Genomic DNA, 7,608 nt, shown 5'->3' with positions numbered 1-7,608 from the left:
GGCCTCCCGCTGCCGCCGGCGCGTACCGTACGGGCGCCGCCATCCTCCGCCGCCGCCGCGCTGGGCCCCCGCCCGCCGCCCCTGCCGGCCACCGTCTCTGCGCACCGAGCCGTCACGGGACTCCCCGCCCACAGACCTCCCGCGGCACCATAGAGCAGGGCGCCGCCGGCGGAGGGACGGAGCGAGGGAGTGCTTCCGGGTCGCGGCGCCGCCGCCATCTTGGCCCCGGGCGGAAGTGGCTCCCTGTTGCCCCGGGCAACGGCGAGGCGGCGCGGCTGGGGGGAGGCCGCAGGGCTCCAGCTCCGCCCGCGCCCGCCGCCGGTGCGGCCTAGGTGCGGCCTAGGTGCGCCTCACCGCACCGCACTGCACGGGCGGGCAGGGCCCGCGGGGCGGGGCGCAGCGCCGCGCCCGAGCGAGGCGAGGAGGGCCGGAGCCGAGTCTGGTCTGGGCGGCGGAGCCGGTGGCGAGGCCAAGGCTGCTGCCCTGGGTCGCCCCACGAGCCTCCGCTCCCCCTGCGGCCCCCGGGCCCTTGGAGGGCCCGTTCCTGCCCCCCGGCCCTGCGCCCCAGCGTCGCAGCCTCTGGCCCTGGCAGAAATAATGCCGTCACCTTTCTCCCAGCGATACCCGATTTTCAGAATTTTCTAACAAGTTTTCTGACTCGTTTCCTGTGGAACCCAAAACTGGTGACACCGTCAGATGTTTGCTCACATGGCATTTTTATTCACAGGCTATAGTGCTTTTTCTAAAGCTGAAGTGACAGTGAACAGCATTCGGGCAGGGTTCTCCTCTAAAGCAGCCGTTCTCCTCTGCTGCCTGTCTCAAAGGTCCCGTGCAGCCTCAAAGTGAACACCTATTGCAGTCACGAGTGCACCATCCTCTGTGACRACCACTCATGTTTGCAACTGCAACTGTTCAGCACAGTCCGATTTGAGCAGTCTAAGCATACAGCCCCTTCTCTGATTCACATCTGAGGCCACATGGTCCCCAGGCCACACCACACATCCCGGTGAAACTTTCCATCTGTATAGCTGCTTTAACACAGATTTCAAAAACTTTTATTAAGATTTCCCTGAATGACGAGGAGTGTCGATAACTAAGCTTCAGCCATGATCACTATTCATTATAATACTACATCAGATAGGAAATATCTTCCTGCCAGTGTAACAATTTAATTGAAGAGTTTCCCTTCTAGGATAAACATGATCAGAAATTCTAATACAATGAACAATCAAAAGAAAGTTTCTTACTACTGTACATATATCAGATGACTACCTTCTTGTTGCTGGGCACTTTTAGTTACCGAGACATACTGCACAAAACATAATGAAGGGGATGGACCAGAAGAATGCTATGCTCTAATCCTTATTTTTGTAACAAAACTGAGACTATCCCTGGTTGGCAGTTACTATGACCTTGCACCAATGTGCTTTGTATTCTTTGTATATAAGATATCACAGGCCAAGCAACATCAGGCTACCCTTAAAAGGAATATATGAGAGCTGCAAGAAGTGGTATTGGCCATTCAGAAAGTGGCAACTATCCCTGGGAGTAAACAAATGCTCTGGAGTGTGACAGAGCATCTGCTATCTGTAGTCATTTAATTTTAGATGGRATTTAAAAGCTACTTCTTTGATGGCACATTATAACTGATCTTTTGTTATTTTGTTAAGAAGGATTTATAATACCGAATTCTCAAGCAGTTGCAATCACTTCCCCTTTCAAGCCCAGCTGGATTCTTTATGGCAGTAGTAGCTTAACTTTAATTTTCTCAAACACATTAAAGCTAGTGGGAGTCTGTTAATTGATCTCAGTAGTTGTGGATCTGGACTGGTCCTGCTAAAGTCTTGTGTTTAAGAGGAAYAACAGCCGTCTCAGCTGAATCAAAACCATGAATAAATTTGGGAGCTATTTCCTACATCAGATTATCAGATCTAGGTATCAACTATTTCCATCATTTTTTCACAATTTTTGGCAACAATTGAGGCTAGTTGAGGTTCAATAAAGCTATTCTCATTTGATCATCTGGGCTCTGCCAGTTTCTTTTATGTAATTCTTTGGCAAATTAGACATTTCAAACTGGTTAGATGCTTTTTCACTAGTGATGCTGGATGGTATTAAAAGCACCAGCTTTTAATGCATCTTGGGTCACAGGTTAAAAATCGATATACCAGGTATAATTTCCTAGGGACAGTATTTCTTACAATGAGTGGACAATATTATAGTCAAGAAGCTTGTTTTGCTCTTTGCATGATGAAACAAAACTGAAAAGCTGAAATAGAGCAGGACAGTTGTCACTAGGCAGGGAATCAGCCAACTAATTTCACACTGATAACTCCACCCTTGTCTTGCCTTAAATATGTCATATGAGATAAGACCAATACTACCCTAATACTTGTGCCAATAATCAAAACTAACATTTTTTTTGCAAAGGCAGAATTCATACATGCAGGATTTGTTTATAATCTGCAAAAATGGAGTAGTTAATTTTATGCCCTCATACTGGATGTTGGGTATCTTTGTTCCATCCTAATCTCAGCCTCTGTCAGCAGAATTTCTCCCCAGATCTTGTGTCACATGTCTGATCCAGTGTAGAAGATGAGTATAATATTCACTTTTCTTAGAAGTATTAGTTAATGGCCTCTTGTCACATCAGGGGGCTACATAGACAAACCCATATTTATAATCTTATGTTATCGTGACTGCATACCTTTCCTTGAAGATATATCCACAGACAGTAAGTAAGTCAGAGGTTTCTCCGTCTCCATTTCTTTAGAAATCCTGTAAAATTGTGAGAGGATCTTGAATTACTGCCATTCAAACTGAGCTGAACAGCATGGGAAATAAAGAACATTTCATAATCTACATGCACACAGGATCTGAATTAAGGTTTCACAGGCAACTTTCATTTGGACATTGCCTAACTTTTAAACACTTGGCTTTGCAACCTTAATAATGTTCCTTTAATATGATGTGTGGTGTTTTATGTGCTGTTAAAAGGGAAAACTGTCAGTGCAGGATCATGTGGCAGCACAGCACTTCCATGGGTTATCAACAGTGCTGACCCAGACCTCTGCCCCTCTTACTAAAAGAGAAACAGATAACAATAGTGGACTGTTACCTTCTATCTAGACCAGCAGTGGAGGAGGATGAGTGTTGGAATTTGGATTATTCAGTGGATTCATAAGACCATTCCTAAGGCTATTTAGTATTTACACAGTTGTTTCAAGCATGTTTCTGCAAAGTAGTGTGATTTATTAGGAGCCAGCTCTTACAAAATGAACTAAAACAGTTAATTAGTTAAGCTTGCATAAGCTGACCACAAGATCAGTCCTGCAACTTCAGAACCATCTTCGACTGTATTTGTATACCTCTAATATAATAGCCCCCTCGCCTTTTCTTAGCTCAGCGGCTGACAGACTAACGAATTGACCCTTTCTCTCATGGCTTTCTCACTTGGCCTTTTCATTACCTCCTCTAAATTGTAAAATTTTTGTCATCTAGCTAGAGGAGAGTCCTCTCACCTCCCTCAGGCATGCAGCAGCTGCTGTTGTGTCCAAGGACACTAAATTCTTGCCATTTCTGTACAAGGGAGCAGTGTGGCGGGCACAGGAGACAAACTTTGCCAGCTGGATTGGTGATTACTCACTGGTGAGAAGTGAGGCATCAGTCTCAGGAAAGCTCTGCCCCAGTTCTAGCTCTGGGAGCAAGGAAGTCCTCGGCTGCACATCCCACCRTGCCCCTTTCCACTGCTTTCCCCTTTTGTTCAGTCCCGTGTGGGGTGGCCCCACACCTCTCACACAGCAGTGTTTCTTTCCTCTTTGCCTCTGCCAAATCTCTACTTCCAGGCTTTGATCACCTGCTCCTCACCCACCCTGTCACTCCTCTCTTTACCTCCAAGATGCCTCCAGCTTCTGTTCCCCTCACCAGGTCCAAGTTCAACCTCTTTTGTCTGGTTCTTTGTCTAACTTTCTATCCTCCATGACTTTCCTTTGCTAGTGTCTTCATCCTAGCAAACTCAGTTCCTTAGTTATGCTGTGTCTTCTGTCCCTCTCCTGCTGCCAGTTCCTTACACAGCCAGTCTTAGCATAAAATTCCTCTAATTCCATTTCAGTTTCTTTGTGAACCTCAAGCTCCCGCTCTCGGGTCTCAAAAATCCACTTTCCCAATCCTAGGTTTTAGTTTCCTCCCTGGCCTAGCCAGACCTTTCTGCCCTATTTTATTCCCCTCCCTTCTCTTGAGTCATCACTTTACCAGAAGTTTTGTTTAGCCTTGCACAGGGGGCTGCAGCGTGCTGGGTTACTCCGTGGAAAGGAAGTGTGCTTCGATGGCAGGCGGCACAACAAAGCCCATTTCATTTTGCAAGCATCACCCCAAACCTGAAAATAACCTGTGCCTTTCGTCACTGCTTTTCGATCTTCAGCCTGAATGTTATTTCACCTCCACTGCTTTAGTCACAGGTGTACAACCCCCCCCAGGGAGGCTGTTGAGAGTTGGTACTGCTCTGGAGCTGAGCTGGGGAGGGCAGAGAAACCGTACCTTGAGGATGCATTCAGACATTCAGCGCCTGTGGCAGCTTCCAGGAGCTGAGACTCCAAGAGAGTAGCCGACCAGATTTGCCACACTGAAAACAGAGACTAACCCACCACCGTGAAAACTTCTGCKGAGGGTGAGATGCTGTTGCAATATGAAAAAGGATACAAAGAAGGGGAACCTCAAAATATGGTTCTCTGTTGAAGGATTACGGTATTGTAAGATGTTGCTATTTTTACTATCTTGTATGTTCAGAGTCTGCTCTGCTTACTTGAGTGACAAGAAATTCTTTTTGTTTTTTTTTCCTCCTGTTGGTTCTACAAAGCAAATATACTTATGAGACTGAGAGAGTTTGTTTAAGGTGTCTGTGTTATCAAAACTGGGCAGCATGAGTTACAGTTGTCAAACTATCATATATATAAAAAAAATCTGGTCCTGCCAGCTTCAGCTTTCAACTCATCAGCCACATGCTTCAGGCCCTTCGCATGTTTTTAAACATGTCTCCTAGGCCCTACAGGGGCTCTTCCAGGTAGAAAAACAGGACACATCAACTCTGAAATAGCACATCCAAAATGCCATGCATGAGGTATCAGTTTTTCTTATTCACTATCATGCACACAAACTTTTTCAAGTATATGCTGTGTCCTAACTGCCCCAGGTTAGTAGTCCTTCAATTTATTTAGTGCAAAAGAAAACTGCAAATCCATAGGTTAGTAAGGAAGTTAATCTTCASTTATACAAATGGAGAGTCAGCCAGTTCAAATAGCTTATCTTTCAAAGTCAACACTACAAGAAGTAGAAACAAGCAAGAGATTTTTAATCACAACAGAAAGAATAAATGTATTTTTTTAAGTGTAGTTATTCAAGACAGGATAGTATAGCTGTTATAAACTCCTACTTTTCTCTACAGTGGAAGACAGGGCAAATTAAAGGCCTTGGTTATCTGTACTTTGAAAGGGGAAAGGCTGAGATGAAAACTGAGTTAAACAGAAACAGATGCTGATTATTCCAACTCCAGTCAGGCTATCTGTAGAGAAGCCAACCTTTCTCAGCTTMATTTCATTCTTGTGATATTTGCTGACATCCCAGGATAACCCAAAAGGATCCWGCACAAAACTCTCCAGTTTTTCTTAGCTTAGGTCTGCAGCACCTGAATTTCCTAGGTAGTGGGTCCAAGACTAAACTAACTGCCAAAACTAAGGAGTAAGAGAAGCTGGGTATTCACAAAAGCTAGTTGAAACCCACGGAGATGTTAAGCTTCCTCTGTAGTCCACAGAGATAAACCGATGCTTAGCCACGCTGAATCATATTCTGCAGGCATCACTTTTCCCAGGGACCCTGGGGAACTGACCATTCCACAGGAAAAGCCACTTGTTCCCCAAGAAAGTGCTTTCAAGCCTAACGTGCYGGTGGGGTCACCAGCTTTCTGCACGCTGCCCGTTTGCTCTCGGTCCCAGACACTAGCTGAGTGTCATAGGGCTGCATGCYTGCAGGTGGGACCTGGCCTCTCCTACCAGCGAACCCGGGCCTCCCGCGCCAGACTTCCCAAACTGGCTGGCACCAATAACCTGGCATGGTGTGGCTTAGATTTCATTTACACAGCATGTTGCATCATGCCTTCAAAGGTCCATGAAGATTAGTACCAGGCTGACTGGTACGTGGGAATGCTAGTATAAAAGTAGCCTAAATTCTTCTATGCTATGCTTCATAAAAGGCCCCGTCCTGCCTCTGTTCTAGATGAAAGAGCGAGCAGGTTTCTGCTTCCCCATCAGTCCCGGTAATCTCCCAACAGGCACAACGGCGTGGCCGGGCAGCCTCTCCTTCAAAGAGAGCCGTCCGAAGCCAGCGGTCCTGCACTCTTATCATTTTCAGCTGATAAAGGTGTGAAGCAGAAGAAGAGGCTCCCACAGTASCCAAGAAAGGGGAAAGGTCTCTGGGAGTGTTGGCCCCAGAAAGGCAGCACAATTTTATTGCATGTTTTGCTTAAGGTTATTTTAACCAACTCAGCTGTGTCCTGAAAGTGGCTGGGAGTGGCAGCACATCCATGCTGAGCTGTGTAAAAAATGCCAGCTGCCCCATGCCCAGGCAAGTAGCATTGCCAATAGGTTAACCAAGGCCATAGGCAAAAGCAGTTTTACTCAGGATTACAACTTGTCACTGTTGCAAACTCCACTGTCTGAAATGTGGAAAACACACAGATCAGCAGCAGAACAGGAGAGTCCTCAGGGGAAAAAAATCAATTGCACACTCTGTCCCAAAACAAACCAAATTCAAATTCTCTTAAAAAGAGAATTTTAATGTAAAAGGTATATGAGAAGGGAAATTGAGTTTGAATAAAACATTTTGTCTGCTGATCTTAATAGCTGCAGCTCTGCTATCGATTCTCTCCCCTTCTTCCAGGCTCTCAGCAGGGACTAAGTGTTCCTCTGGAGCTAGCGATGAATTTCCTGAATGGTGACAAACAGCAGTCAGGCCTGAAGTCAGTTCCATAGTGAAATCATTATATAAATGGCTCTTTCCTGCAGGAAAGAGACAGATGAAAAATCAGTCAAATCAAAAAATAACACGAAATGAATAATCTTCCAATTCCCCTAAAGGAAGCCAAAAGTGCAACCCCAACAATGATGCTGGCTCACTCAGGGCATTACATGAAGTCCACCTATAAAGGAACATTTACGTTGAGGATTCATGAACAAAAAATCCTGAAAAACTAGATCTATTCAGGTGWGGAATGATCTTCCAAAAGGACATCATGAAACTCCTTCTGCCTAGAGACATGAAAACTAGGACAGAGTGAGCACTAACAACCTCAATATTTATTATTGCTGTGATAATGCACAGCAGCCTGATCTTGATCTTATATGCTAGATGTACAGGAAAGATTGTTCTGATTCAAAGAGCCTGTAAGCTAAATGCAAGACCAGAAAAATGACATGCACTTGCCATAGACAAGGGAAGCATGAGGAAAGAAAAACAGTTCATGTGCAGTCAACTTTGCATAGGCCACACAGGGAAGGAGAGTGTTGGAGAGAGCTGTGAAGGACTTCTTTTCTTCTTTTTTTCTTTCTTTTTTTCTTT

The 7,608-nt window shown here is 45.4% G+C and overlaps 1 protein-coding gene and 1 long non-coding RNA gene across 2 annotated transcripts in view; both read right to left on the bottom strand.

The window, feature by feature from the left end:
* The window catches only part of SHOC2 (SHOC2 leucine rich repeat scaffold protein), a 71,913-nt gene extending 71,785 nt beyond the window's left edge, over positions 1–128 (bottom strand). The window contains exon 1 of the mRNA XM_085319042.1: positions 27–128. The gene's annotated coding sequence lies outside the window, so the exon portion shown is untranslated. The remainder of the gene's footprint in view (positions 1–26) is intronic.
* A 6,677-nt stretch (positions 129–6,805) lies between these two features.
* The window catches only part of LOC146587707 (uncharacterized), a 5,144-nt gene continuing 4,341 nt past the window's right edge, over positions 6,806–7,608 (bottom strand). The window contains exon 2 of the long non-coding RNA XR_014897593.1: positions 6,806–7,049. This is a non-coding gene — a long non-coding RNA (uncharacterized LOC146587707). The remainder of the gene's footprint in view (positions 7,050–7,608) is intronic.

This window comes from Rhea americana, unplaced genomic scaffold, assembly GCF_003343005.1.
Source record: "Rhea americana isolate MKP2758 unplaced genomic scaffold, rheAme1 scaffold_57, whole genome shotgun sequence".
In the NCBI taxonomy this organism is placed as follows: Eukaryota; Metazoa; Chordata; class Aves; order Rheiformes; family Rheidae; genus Rhea; species Rhea americana.
This window is presented reverse-complemented; position numbering and strand designations above follow the sequence as displayed.